Source organism: Ambystoma mexicanum, chromosome 1p (assembly GCF_040938575.1).
Source record: "Ambystoma mexicanum isolate Mex_15411 chromosome 1p, UKY_AmexF1_1, whole genome shotgun sequence".
NCBI lineage: Eukaryota > Metazoa > Chordata > Amphibia > Caudata > Ambystomatidae > Ambystoma > Ambystoma mexicanum.
In genome coordinates this window covers 152,171,502-152,185,422 of record NC_090921.1, presented here as the reverse complement: position 1 = coordinate 152,185,422, position 13,921 = coordinate 152,171,502, and the positions used below count along the sequence as shown (strand labels likewise).

General features: G+C 50.8%; 1 protein-coding gene across 4 annotated transcripts in view; it reads left to right on the top strand.

Moving 5' to 3' along the window:
- Positions 1–13,921, top strand: part of LOC138567400 (monocarboxylate transporter 13-like) — a 391,669-nt gene that overhangs the window by 134,720 nt on the left and 243,028 nt on the right. The window lies entirely within an intron of this gene.

Sequence of the window (13,921 nt, the reverse complement as noted above, 5' to 3'; positions counted from 1 at the left end):
ATTTCGAGAGGCACTTGTGTGTTAGTGATAGGGTTTCGAAAGAGATTCTGTCCTGCACTGGGAGCCAGTGAGCATTCCATCTACCCGAAGAAGGGCCGCTCTTAAGGCATAATTTTGCAACATCTGGAGTTTTTTCAGGTTATGAATGTTTGTACCGACATACACAGCATTACAATAGTCTGGTCTAGATAGTATAAGTGCTCTGGCTAGGGTGATGCAACTGTCTGTTGAGAGGAACGGTCTGCAGACATTGATGAATTTTGATGTGTAGGCCGCCACTGAGGCCTTTGCGTTCACTTGTCTTGTTAGCGTGAGGGCAGAGTCAATGTAGATGCCTAACGTTTTCACTTCTATGGATAATTTCATTGTGATGTTTTCAATGTTGAAGGATTTAAATTGGTCGTCTACTTTGTTCAGTCGGTTTTGTGATCCGACAAGGAGTAACTCCGTTTTATCGTTGTTAAGACATAGGGCATGGATGGCTATCCATGCCTGGATAGTTTGGTAAATGTAATTGAGTAGTTTAGAGTCTGTGTCATACAATCCTGTGATGGGAATGAGGACTTGGGTGTCATCTGCGTAGTTAGTGTAGATGACACCCAAGTCGTCCAAATGGTCAAAAAGTGGCTTAGTAAAATTTGTATAAAGTGTAGGAGAAACACAAGAGCCTTGTGGAACTCCACACGAGACTGGGGCAGGCTCAGGCACTGCTGTTGGGGCAAATACCCTCATAGTTCTCCTGAAGAGGAAGGACTGTATCCATTGAGAGGCTTTGGTGGAGAGTGGAGAGTGGAGGATGTGTATTGTTTGCTCGCATGGGCAATCCATGTGGAGGAACCTGAAATCATAACAGGTATTGGGGACCAGTAGGACTGAGGCAGAGAGCGCTATTCAAGGCAGAGTGACATGTCCCTGCCTAAGAGGCATCTCAGAGGGACTGCATGTTGGGCGATCTCTCCATTTCTGAGATGGGTGTGAGGGCTCTATATTGGACCTAGACAAGGAGCTGGGTTCCATTGGTGCGATTGGTAGGAGCGGCGACTGTTTGGAAATCAGAAAACTTCCCAACAGGCATGCTGCCTCTTCCAGGTCAATTAGACTTGGGACGATTCAGTTTCATGCCAGCCTGTGCAAGATGCGGCTGCCATTTCTCAGCCCATGTTAGCATCTTGGGGGAGCGTGCTTATTGGGAAATCTATTGAATGACATTATAGGCCCTTCTGCCTCAACAGGAAATGTGTGAGAGAGGACCGAGTGATGCTGAGAGCACTATATCTGCTGGTGTTGAGGGTTGGAGTGTTGAAGAACGAGAGGCCCAGAAAATGGTAAAGAGCTGTGCATACTCTAGTGTGGTGGAAAGGAGGTGGGGTACGTGGATGTGGATTGAGATTTGATGGAATTGAGTGAATGCTAAACAGGCAAGTGCCTTCTCAGAGCTTGCTGGGTTTGGGCAGATTCGGTCATAGGTCAGATCGCTCATTGTGTGATTATCCCCGCTCTAACCCCATCTGAATCTATGGGAGAGTATTCCCCCATGTTTGGCGTATAGGGAGGGAGTCTCCACTTTAGAACTAGTAGGGGGATGGCATCCACACACCTAACGTGTAACCTCAACTTGTGTCCTGCATGACCAGACATAAAAGAGTATATGATATGACATGCCATGTGTAACGTGCTTGTACAAAAGTGCAGGGGGAAGGAAGAGGGGGAAGTGCCAGGCAGAGGGAAGGGGAAGTGCAATCAGGGCAGCAACGCTCTGATTGTGTGCAGCCAGGGCAGTGCAACTCTGGGTAAGTGTATGGAAGCAGGGGGTTGTAGAAGTTACAGTTACAACCACTAAGTATGGGATAGGCCCTGAGGCAGTGCAGGGGAGACTGATCATGGAGGAGCCTGGTACCCAGTGAGAATCTGTGGGTAGCCAAGAAACCAGGCAGTGCAGCAAGCTGGTAAATCAGCAGGAGAGAGAGAGGGAAAGCTTCAGGTGGTCCAGCTCAAGTTTGAGAGGGACAGGGAGGCCATTCAAGAGGGCGGTACCTGCAGATGAGAGAGATCTACCCCCCACTCTCTGCCTGGAGAAGCATCAGACCCTCAGAGAGTTGGAGGTAGCTGAGCAAAGTACTTGAGAAGGACAGTATTTTGGAAGAGAGAGTTGGATGCAGTGCAGGCCCCTGCCCCAGAAAGCCTTTTGTACGATGCGGAGGGTCTTGAACTTGATCCTTTCAGCCACGGGAGCTAGTGGAGAAATTTCAGGGCTGGAGAGATAGGGTCCCTGGGCTTGAGGCCAAGGATAAGTCTTGCAGTCCTGTTCTGGATTAGTTGCAGAAGGCGGAGAGTAGAGGAAGGCATATTGAGAAAGAGGCTTTTTTGCAGTGGTCCAGCCTAGAGATGACTAGGGCTCTGGAGACAGTGAGCTTCAGAGGGAAAGTAAGAAAAGGGAAAATACCTTCAAGGAGGTGCAGCTGGTAATGGGCCTTCTTGGCAAGGTCCGTGTTGTGAGGAGAAGATGACACCAAGGTTTTTTGCCTCAATGATAGGCACCCCAAGGAGGGTGGTCAGACTGAGAAGGAGAAAATGGGAGCATGGACCCATTGAGAAGGATCTCTGTCTTACTGACATTAAGGCAGAGATTGTTGGAGGCGTACCAATCCTGAATCACGGCTAGACATTCAGGAATGAGCGAGAGAGGAGAGTAGGCTGAGGGGAGCCTGAAAGAGAGCTGATTGTCATCCGCATAACACTGAAAGTTAGAGAAGGTAGAGATCAGGTGGGCCAAAAGGGCCAGGTAGACATTGAAAAGCCGGGATGAGAGGATCAAGCCCTGGGGAATACCACATGTAGAGAGAGGTGGTGGAGAGAAAGGAACCAAGTTGGACCTGAGAGAGTCATTCTAGGAGGAAGGAGGTCCAGGGCCTGATCCGTGATGCCCAGGTGCTGTGGAGTCGATTGATCAGGATGGTGTGATTGACTGTGTCAAAAGCAGATGAAAGGTCAAGGAGGATGAGGACAGAAGGAAGGCTGGAATCAAGATTAGAGAGCACATTTTTCACGGGTGTTCAGGAGAGCAGTTTCCGTGCCCCTGGCTGCAGTGAAGCCAGACTGATGGTCATGGAGCCAATCAACAGATTCAGTGTGGAGAGTAAGCTGGATGATGGCCAGCTTTTCCAAGAGTTTTCCCTGTAAAGGAGTTTTAGAGATCAGGCGATAGTTTTCAGGACAGGTAGGGCCAGCCAAAGGCTTTTTAAGGAGGGGATGCACAAGGGAGTGCTTGAGGAGATTGGGGAAGGACCCAGTGGCGAAAGAGTGATTGCAGAAATCGGCCAAGGCTGGAGCGAGGGTGTCAATGTGGTCCTTGATGGTTCTGGAGGAGCAGTGGAGCACCTGTTTGGATGACACTTTCATAAATCGGACTTGTCTAGAAACATTGTCGGGGTGTTGTCAGAGAGAAAGAGGATAAAGGCGGAGGAGAGGGGGAAGCGGCCAAGGGGGGCCAGGAGAAGTAGAGGGAGAGGAAGAGGAGAGCGAGGACCGGATGTCCTGGGTTTTAGAGATGAAGTGAGAAGCCAAAGCCATACAGGGAGGGTACAGGAGAGGTGGAAACGGCAGGAGCTGGATTGAAGGCTTGAAACTCACTTTCTACATCAGCTACCTTGCAACTTGTTTTTCATATGCAGCATCCTTCTGCTTACACGATCACTGCTTATTAGTTAATCTGTGTTTTTCCAGAATGCGTGCATCAAATAAGGATGAAATGTTGATTAAAATAAAGACAAACTAATGAAACATGGGAAACGACTGTCCGGCTTCATATTTGGCTATGACCGAATACTTGATGAACCATTTAGTTTTTGGCAATTGCTAAATATCTTATTCTGCGCACCCCACAGCTGCTACTAGAGCTTTGTACAATACAGTCATGGTCCTACTAGGCCTTGTAGCATTTGGGTGTGCAAGTGCAGTGCGTAGAAGTACAGGAGATAGGGAGGGAGAAGGGGGCGAGCAGAGGAGTGGGCAAGTTCTGGTGGAGGGCCCGGGAGGGAAGTGCTAAGGGGAGCCAATGGGGAGAGCCTTGGCAAAGAGCTAGTGCAGGCGACACCTAAGGGTGGGATGCAGAGCAACCAGGCAGGGGCCTGCCAGGGCAGTGAAGTGGGCAACGGTGCTGGTATCGACTGCGAAGATGAACTAGAATCCTGTATGATGCATGAGGATCAGGTTACCAGTCACAGCTGCAGTGGGGTGATTAGCAGGGAAGGGAAAGAAGAAAAGAGGTAGAGAACAGCAGAGTTCTGAGCAATTTACGGGACTTGAGGAGGTCCGGCTGAAGTCTGTGGGGGGCAGGGAGGCTTGTCCAAAGGGCGGCACCAGTCGAGGAGAGAGACCTGCCACCCACTCTGTCCTTGGAGAAGCGTTTGCCAGTTAAAGAGTTGGAGTTGGAGGAGCATAGGGCTCTAGCAGGGGAATATTCAGAGAGGGCAAGTTGGAGAGAGCAGGGTCCCAGGCCCCAGAAGGCCTTGTGGATGATGCAGAGAGTCTTGGATTTGATCCTTGAAGCCACCGGCAGCCAATGGAGAGATTTTAGGGCTGGAGAGATACAGTCCCTGGGCTTGAGGCCAAGGATAAGTCTTGCAAACCTATTCTGGATTAGCTGGCGAGCGCGTAGGGAGGAAAGAGGGAGATTGAGGATGAGACTGTTGCAGTTGTCCATCCTAGAGATGACCAGAGCTCTGGAGACATCGAGCTTCTGGGGGAAGGTGAGGAAAGGAAGAATGCCTCTGAGGAGGTGGAGCGGGGAGTGAGACTTCTTAGTAAGATCCGTGATGTGAAGGATGAAGGAGAGAGTGGAGTCGAAGATGACCCTGATGTTTTTGGCCTTGCAGGATAGTGGAGGAAGCGGTCCCAAAGAGGGTCGCCATAGGGTAGTAGAAAAAGAGGGTGCAGGTGTCCCGAGCAGAAGGATCTCTGTCTTACTGGCATTAGGGCAAAGATCATTAGCTGCCCCCATGCCTGAATGGTGGACAGACAGTCAGGGATCCGAGGGGAAGAAGACGAGGTAGTAGAGGGAAGTTTGAAGGAAAGTTGATTTTCAACAGCATAACACTGGACATGAAGAGTGAAGTAAGAAATCAGGTGAGCAAGAGGTGCAAGATAGATATTGGAGAGAAATGGCGATAAAATAGAGCCCTGGGGGATGCCACAGGTAGAGAATGAGGTGGTGGAGGGGAAAGGACACAATTGTAACTGGGAAGGGTGGTTAGTGAGGAAAGAGGACAGCCAATCCGGTGCCCGGTCACTGATGCTGAGGTTGACACGATGAGGAGGCCTTGCAGGATAGGTGGGAACATCTAGTGCATATTGGGGCTGATTCATGGAATTTATTATGCAGAAAATAGGCTACCTGCGGCCAATCTGCACCCAATCTGTACATGCAACTCTGTTGCCGATTCTGGGCATCAATTGTGCGGATACATTTCCCGGATGTGCATGGATTTCGTGCAGGCCTGGCATGCCTGTGCGAGCCGTCGAGGGACTTGCGCGAGACTTCGAGCAGAGGGTGGGCGTGGCCTTCGCAGAGGGCTGGGAAGGGGGTCTAACCTGCGAATAAAAGGGCATTCAGAGGGAAGGCCTGCAGGCAGTCCCTCGGCACGCCCACTATTGCATGGTAAGAGACATATTCATGGAATCAATTGCGCAACGTCTCAGCTGTGAAATGCCAAAGCAAGTTCTTCCTAGAATCTGCCACCCGAAGGCTGGCGTAAGCACGCTTTCACGTAGGATTTTCAGCACGCAGATGGAATCGCATGTCAGATTTCGGGGTGCGTGTACTCAATCAGGGTTCCGATGTAGCGTAGGGGTGCAGGAACATTTTACGTGGGTGCGCACTTACATTTCCCGAGTTATTGGTGAGTTACGAATTTCGATACGGCGTTCCGGATACAGTTACGGGGGACCCTGCGCGGGCTTTCCGAGTCTCAAGCCTGCATACGGGGGACCCCACGCACTGTTTGAAGGGTGTGTGTATTTGCACCCGCTGGAGCACGCAAAGGTAGTTAATCTGGCAGTATTGTGCTTTGCATGTGGGCTTGGGGCGTTCCAGCTGTGACTTACGAATACAGTTAGTTTGCACGAACAATTCCATGAATACGCGTTGCGCGCATTTTACTTTATGTGCGCAGGCTTGCACTGTGTCCTTCTCTTCCCGGTGCACTGCCCTTGCAAGATTTGTGTGTGGAATTCCATGAATCGGCCCCATAGTGTTCATGCGGCACTGCCAGGGGTAAATGTGACACTTGTGATGCACATTAGCAGAATCGGCCTCATAGTGTTCATGCGGCACTGCCAGGGGTAAATGTGACACTTGTGATGCACATTAGCAGAATCGGCCCCATAGTGTTCATGCGGCACTGCCAGGGGTAAATGTGACACTTGTGATGCACATTAGCAATCTGCATGCAAAGCAGCTGTTGAGGAAGGAAATTCTGAAATGAGTAACGAAGACAAACTAAAGGCAAATTTTACACCTAAGCTCACTTCAAAAATATTCAAATACAGAGGTGCCAAGTGACTTTGGCCCTCATTACGACCCTGGCGGAAAGCGACTGACCGGAGCGCCACAGCGTAAATAGCGTTTCCGCCATTGCACGAAGGAGCAAAGTGCGGCCCATTCCGACCCATCGGGCACGAGCACCACGGCATGGCGGAAGTGCAAAGTCCGCGATGGCGGAAATGACCCCAAAACGGCCCACACCGCCGCCGTACGGCGCCCCAGGTGCAATACCGCCACCCCTCTTAGCGGTCACCGCAGTGTGCGCCTACCGGAAAGTACGGTGCCCGGAAATATACGGAAACGGAAGTTAAAACATGGGCCCGGAACGGGAAACATCCCGGCGTACACCTATAAATACACTAAAACCACACAACCACTAAAATCACTACCCTGAAACACACCCCAACCCGTCAACCACCCTAGCGAAACCAAGAATAATGGGAAAAGCAGCGAAGAAAGCGTGCGACCGCAAGCGGCAGGTCCACTTCTCCCGTGAGGAACTCACCGTGCTAACAGAGACCCTCCAGGAGAATGCTGCCGTCGTCTTCTGCACGCAAATGACCAGGACGGCACTTGCAAACAAGAAGGCCATATGGGCTCTGGTGGCACAGCGGGTAAGTGCGGTGGGGACCGCACCCCGCACCCCACAGCAATGCCGCAAGCGATGGGACGACCTGCGGATACGCGTCCGCAGCATACTCTCTGCCAACCGCAACATTGCCACAGCCACCGGGGGAGGTCCTGAATCACCCATCAAGTTGACCCCCTGGGAAGAAATCTGTGCCTCCACCATCGGAATGGAGAGCATAGAGGGAGTCGGAGGGATGGAGAAAGGAGTGCAGACATCCGAAGATACAGGTAGGTGGGCCAGAAAAAACAATGCCAAATCCACACAGTCCATCCATGTGAAGTACCATGCGTCCACATAGTGCAACAGAAACACATGTCCAGGAGAACGTCCACACACATCGGCCTGATAGCGCACGTTAAAACCCACAATAAATACATAAATAATTAAAAACTCCTAATACACGCACTACACGTGCAGCAGGCACACCCTAACTGCAGGCTAGCAAACAACTGCACCCTCACTCCACACACAAATCAAAGCACCTCCAAGGGCCCGGCCCAAATCACCCTCAGGTACCACCCCAATGCATGTGATACAATGCCATTCCAATTCCCACAGACCCACCAATAACCCTCGCCCTCCTCTACTCCACCACAGGGTCCGATCCAAACGACGAGCTACAGGACACCCCTACCAGCACACCTGCAAAGAGGGCCAAGACCAACGGCCAGAGACCCTCCACCTCAGCTGCACGCATCAAGACACGGCAGCAGCACAAATCAGGTGGCAGCACAGAGGAGGGAACATCAACAGGCACCCCAGCAGCCAGCATGCCCACAACACCACCACCACAGGTCCCCCCAATGGATGCCACAGAAGGCACTGCCTCCGGTGGCAGCAGCACCATAGGTGACACCCCATTGATGGCAGCATGCTCCGACACAGAAAACGGGGATGCCGAAGTCAGATCCATCCATGACCTGTCCCAATCCCCCTGTCTGTCCCATCCCGTACAACATGAGGATACCACGCAGGGGCACCCACAAGACGACGACTGGCCATCCCCCACAAGCCCTGTGGCAATGCAACATGAGGACAACAGCCCCTCTGTGACACCCCCGCAAATGGCCTTGGCCCAGCAGAGGCAACAGTCCCTCGACCAGTTGATCGAACAACAGCAGCAACTGGCCACGCTCCTCAAGGACCATGCTGATGAATGTGGGGGCACTAAGGCAGACATAGAAACATCAACTGAGACACTTAGGGCACAAATCGAGAGTAGCACCGAGAGCCTGAGAGTCCAAATGGAGAGAAGCACCGAGAGCCTGAGAGTCCAAATGGAGAGAAGCACCGAGAGCCTCAGGGGGGAACTGCATGCGACGGCCAAGGACGTATGTGCCGAACTTGCCGCAGTGCGCCGTGTGCTCACTGAGCTCTCGCAAACCCTTAGGGACATGCATGGACGTGAGCAGGCAGACACATCATCCGTTGCAAGCTCCGTCCAGGGCAGCCCCCAACGTAGATCTGGAAGGAACCTGCGCTCCACAGGCAGGGGTGCCCCTGATACCCGCAGAGGGGGCTTGCAATAGCGACAGCCCACTGACAATGAGCATCTTTGGACACTGGTGTTCGGGGGGGAGGTAGGGGGGTGGAGGGGGTGTGTTGGGCTCACTTGGGTGGCGGGTCGATAGGGTGTTCAACATGACATCACATATGCCATAAAAAGTGCACGATCAACCAATGAGATGTGTGGACATTGATCTTTGTGTACTAGGCCATCATAGGCGTACAGTCCATATTGTGCATGTCCCAGACACACGCAGTGCCACGAGTCCCGTGTCCATGTATCAGCCACCAGGCGTGAGTGCTAGAAGCATACATCAATGAGATGCTGACGAATGTCACGGGCCTCCGGTGCCTCGCAGACTCCATGAGGTGCTGCCACATCCCCACCCTCATCATGACCATCTTCAGGTGCTTGCAGTTCTGCGTCAGGGGGCATGGGCACATTTCTACGTACGCACATGTTGTGGAGCATGACACATGCCATCACCATCTTTGCAACCTTCTCATGGCGGTACAGGAGTGCCCCGCCAGACCTGCTGAGGCAGCGGAAACGGCCCTTCAGTAGGCCGAATGCCTGTTCTATGACTACACGGGTACGTGAGTGGGCATGGTTGTAGTCCTCCTCATGCTGGTCCCGTGGGTTCCGGACTGGTGTGAGGAGCCATCTCTTCAGTGGATATCCAGCATCACCTGTATGTGGACGAGAAACGTATGATGTGGAATGCCATTGATACGTACGCACACCCCCCCCCCACCTTCCTGCCAGGTCATTGCCAATTCACATACCCCACATCATCATGCATGTAATGAGACTCACCGAGTAGCCAGGATCTGTTCCCTGCGTGTCGCTCCATGTAGCGTGGTAATGTAGAGTTCCTCAAGACCATAGAATCATGGGTTGATCCAGGGAATCGGGCGCAACAATGTGTAATGATCCTGTTGGAGTCACACACCATTTGTACATTCAGGGAATGGAATTGTTTTCGGTTGCGGTACTGGGCCTCCATGGCATGTGGGACGACCAATTCCACATGGGTGCAGTCGATGGCACCAATGCAACCCGGTATGCCGGCAAGTGCATGGAATCCCACTTTCGTGTTTGTAATTTCCTGCTCCGAGCGTGGTAGGGAGATGTAGTCGTCTGCGTGCTGCAGGAGGGCATCGAGCACTTGCAATAGTGTCCGTGAGAACAGTGGCTGAGAAATGCCATGCAACTGTCCGACTGTGTGCTGGTAGGTGCCTGTGGCCAGGAAGTGGAGTACAGACACCACCTTCAGTAGGGGTGGGATGGCGGTTGGGCTATCTATCATGCTGACAAGGTCAGCCTGTGTCATGTCCACAATGGCGGCTATGGTGTCCCGGTCCAAACGGTAGAGGGTGTGGATCTGCTCATCAGTGAGGTTGAACGGATGTGCTCGGAGGCGTGGTATTGCGGGCTGCCTGCGTGGTGGTAGTGGCTGTGCTGGTGGGCCTTGCTGGCCCTGCCTTGCCCTCCTCCTCCTCCTGCGTCTCCTCCGTGCGGCCGGTTGTAGTTGGTGTTCGTCTTCCTCTTGGAGTTGGAGCACTTGCAGTGCTATCAGGTCCCCCAGGGCCAACATCGCGAGTCCTGCCGGTAGCATTTCGGTGTGGTTGTGGGAGGAGACTGGCTGTGCAATTTATGTGTTTTCAGGCTGTATGGCCTCCACCTGTGGTGATTCATTCCACCTGTGCAAACTGCCCTCCCCTTTGGCCGAGCACGTCACGCGCACAACGCTGCAATTCGGGGAATGGTATCTTGCTATTGCTATCATGTATTTGTACCCGATGGCCGTGTTGGATTGGTTGTTATGTTCATTCGGCTATGGTCCCATTGTTTCCCATTCTATCTGTGCAGTCGCGAACAGACTTGTGAAGGGTCAGTGGAACGTAGTACTCGAGTAACGGTGGGCCCTCATGCATCACTGTACCGAGTTGCAACGACGGGCGGGGCGTCCCATTCGTGGGTGAAGGCAGTTGCCATTTTCACACACAGCCGCACTCGATGGAATAATTAGTGATTTCAAACGGCCACTGTTGCCTTTCCGACGTGGTGTTGCAAATGAGGAATTCGAAGGGCGGCGCTTTCGGCCTTTCAGCTGGACTAGTGCCTCCCCATTGGGACAGCCCTGCGGTTCTGTGCGCTTCCATGTTGCCTTTTCGTACGTGAATGTGGCTCTGTGTACCATGGGGGTACAGGGCGACACACAAGTAGTGGCTGGTCATTTCTTGCGGATGCAGCCCACAATGGTGATTAGTGTTTTGGAGTTCATGGCCTGATGGCTGTATGGGCTTGGTGTCTTTGATGTGCATAAATTGCTATTCTGATTTGGCCCGTGTAGCGTTTTTCTTTGCAAGTGATGTGGCATATGCCTATTTGGGGGGCGATGTATTGTGAGGAGATCTGCATTGGGTTCCAGCTTCGGGGTTTAGTTGCGTGGTACTGTACTGGGCGCGTTTGCCTACTGAGCCCGTGAGGTCAGGGATGGGGGCTGCCTATATGACAGTTTGAATGTTGTCATGCTCAGGGGCGGGGGATTGGGTTTTGTGTAACAGATGCCGGTCAGCCAGGTGGACTGGTGGAATGATGTGATTTTCGGAATATTGCTGGGCACAGGTGCCTGTGTTTGCGTGCGTTTCTTGGTGGGGGACTGTGGTCATGTCCATTGGGATGGCTTCTGTATTCGTGCCATCTGTGACCTGCAGCTCCCATTGGCCCCTCTTGTGTTGCTTTTGTTCGTTGGCATGCATGGGTGCTTTGTACATTTCAATGGTTGCATTGTGACTTCATTGCACCTACCGGGAGTTGTACTTTGTGGGCAGGGAGCGGTGTACAGGCACTCAGTGGGGCCGTTTACGGTTGATTCGCGATGCCGTACTTCTCGCCATGGCGGAATGGTACATTCCGCCATGCCTGATGGCGTTAGGTACATGTCCGCTAGGGTCGGAATTGGCGTACCGTTGCACCATGGTGGTGTTTGCGGTTTGGCATGGCGCGCGCGCGCGTGCTTGGTGCAGTTAGCGTTGGCGTTCACTACGGTGTCGCTAATGGCTTCGTACTTTGCGGTGACGGGTCATAGTCGCACCGAGCGCTATTCGATGGCGGTATTGCATTTCCGCCATCGTTTTTCGATTTCCGCCAGGGTCGTAATGAGGGCCTTTGTGTTTCTGCAAGTCCTGGCCTTTTACTTATGAATTAAAGTAATGCATTCTGGGACTGTTTTTATCATAAGAAATTCATGTCTGCAAGTCCCAGAAGGCAAAGTAACAAAACAGGACTGGGGGAGCCCCTCCCAAGCGACATGGTCATGTTGGCATGTCTGTTTCCATACAGTACTTAGCTGTGAACTACAAGTTTCAGCATGGAACGTGATGTGAACCGTAAATATGGAGATGACTGATCCTAAGGCACTGGAAATCAAAAATTTCCCCAACTGAGAATGCATGGTTTGATGAAATGCTTAAACTGGTAGATATGGAACGAGTGATATATAATCGACAGCAGAAAAGGAAAAAATTTGAAAATATGGTCCCGAAGCTCAAAGAAAATCTCCAAAGAATCTATCTCCCCCTAACTCGCGCCCCTAGCTCTCGAAAATCTAGCCTCAAACAACCCTAAAAATGTAACTGAGATCTACACAATCACCGTAACCAAAGCCATAGACTCAGTAGGCCCACTCCTTCCCAGAAAAACAAAGCCCACTGACCACCACAACCCCTGGTTCACCTCCCAGCTCAAAGTACTTTGTTCTCAGAAAAGACAATCAGAAGCTATCTGGAAAACAAACTTGCTGAACACCCCAAACTGACCTTGAACAAGATTGCAAAAGAATGTAAGCAAGCCATCATGGCAGCTAAAGCAGCAATCTACAATGCCAGACTAGCCAAGGCGAATTCTAATTTGCAAGAACTGGTCAGAATACTAAGAGAACTTGCGAACCCTGCGTCACAACCCCCACCAATCAACAAAGACGAAACATTGTGCACGAACACACAGAACACTATGCGCAATAAACTAAACGAACCACAGCTAGTCCTATCAACCATCCCCCCACCATCACTTCTCACACTACACCCACCTTCTGCTTTAGAGAAGTCACAGAGCTAGAAACAGCCAACATGCTCAAAAACCTGAAGCCAACCAAATGCAAAGGAGACATGCCCAGCAACAATCATAAAATATTGCTCAACAGCCCTAGTCCCCTTTATCATCAATGCCTCATTTGCCACGAATCTTAGAACTCAAAGAATTATGGGTCCTCCCACTGCTGAAAAAACCCATCACTAGATCCGAGATAGAAATACATCAGGAGCAGGTTTCTCGATTTGTATTAGTTCTGTGATCCACAATTCAAAAAGAGGTGGGTTGTGGGAGGGTGGTTGATGCTGGCACAGTTGTAAATACTATACATATGTGAATACAAAAATAAATAAAACTATATGCATGAAAAATAAATAAATATGTAAGTCTAAAAAAAGATGGAGATGACTTATCATCTCACAACAGATATGTCAATATCTCGATAAAATATCCTCTATGTTCATTATAGTACGTCCAATACTTAAAAACACTATACAAGAAAATGTGTGACAAGGTCACCTGTTGTTAGTCACTTTCACACAGCATTAACTTGTTTTTATGCATGATGTATACAATGGTTGAATGTGTTTTTACCGCACAATATTTTGCCACAGATTTTTTTGCAGCAATTTTTCAATGATTTTATTGCAGCACAATGCAGGGGTACCCCAGCCCACATCTCGGCTACACCGCCACTCACCCGCCACCATTTCTCAACTCTTGTCACCTCACCCAAACCTACCCCATGCATTTTGCAGCAGTAATTTGATAAGCAATCTACAGAAAGTTCTGCACGGTGAGGAGACTGATACCATGTGACTCTTGTGCATTTCCACAGTAGATTAAGCCACTATTGATGTGTCTAACAAGCATTCTTGGTGGAGTTTGAGATGGAAGCCGGGTTTATTTTGTGATTCCGTTTGTGTTACCTTGAAATAAAATGTTGGCCCAGATTAGCAAGCGTGACTTTGCGAAGCAAATAGGACCGTATAATGGTAATGACCCAAACATTGACACTTATAAGGGTCATTACAGAGTAAGCGCTATGCTCTGCACGAATATTGCATGCAGTAAAAACAGTAGCCGAATTGAATCTCTCTGCACATTATTAGGGCAGAAAAGCCATTTCGCCATACAGTAGCTAGTA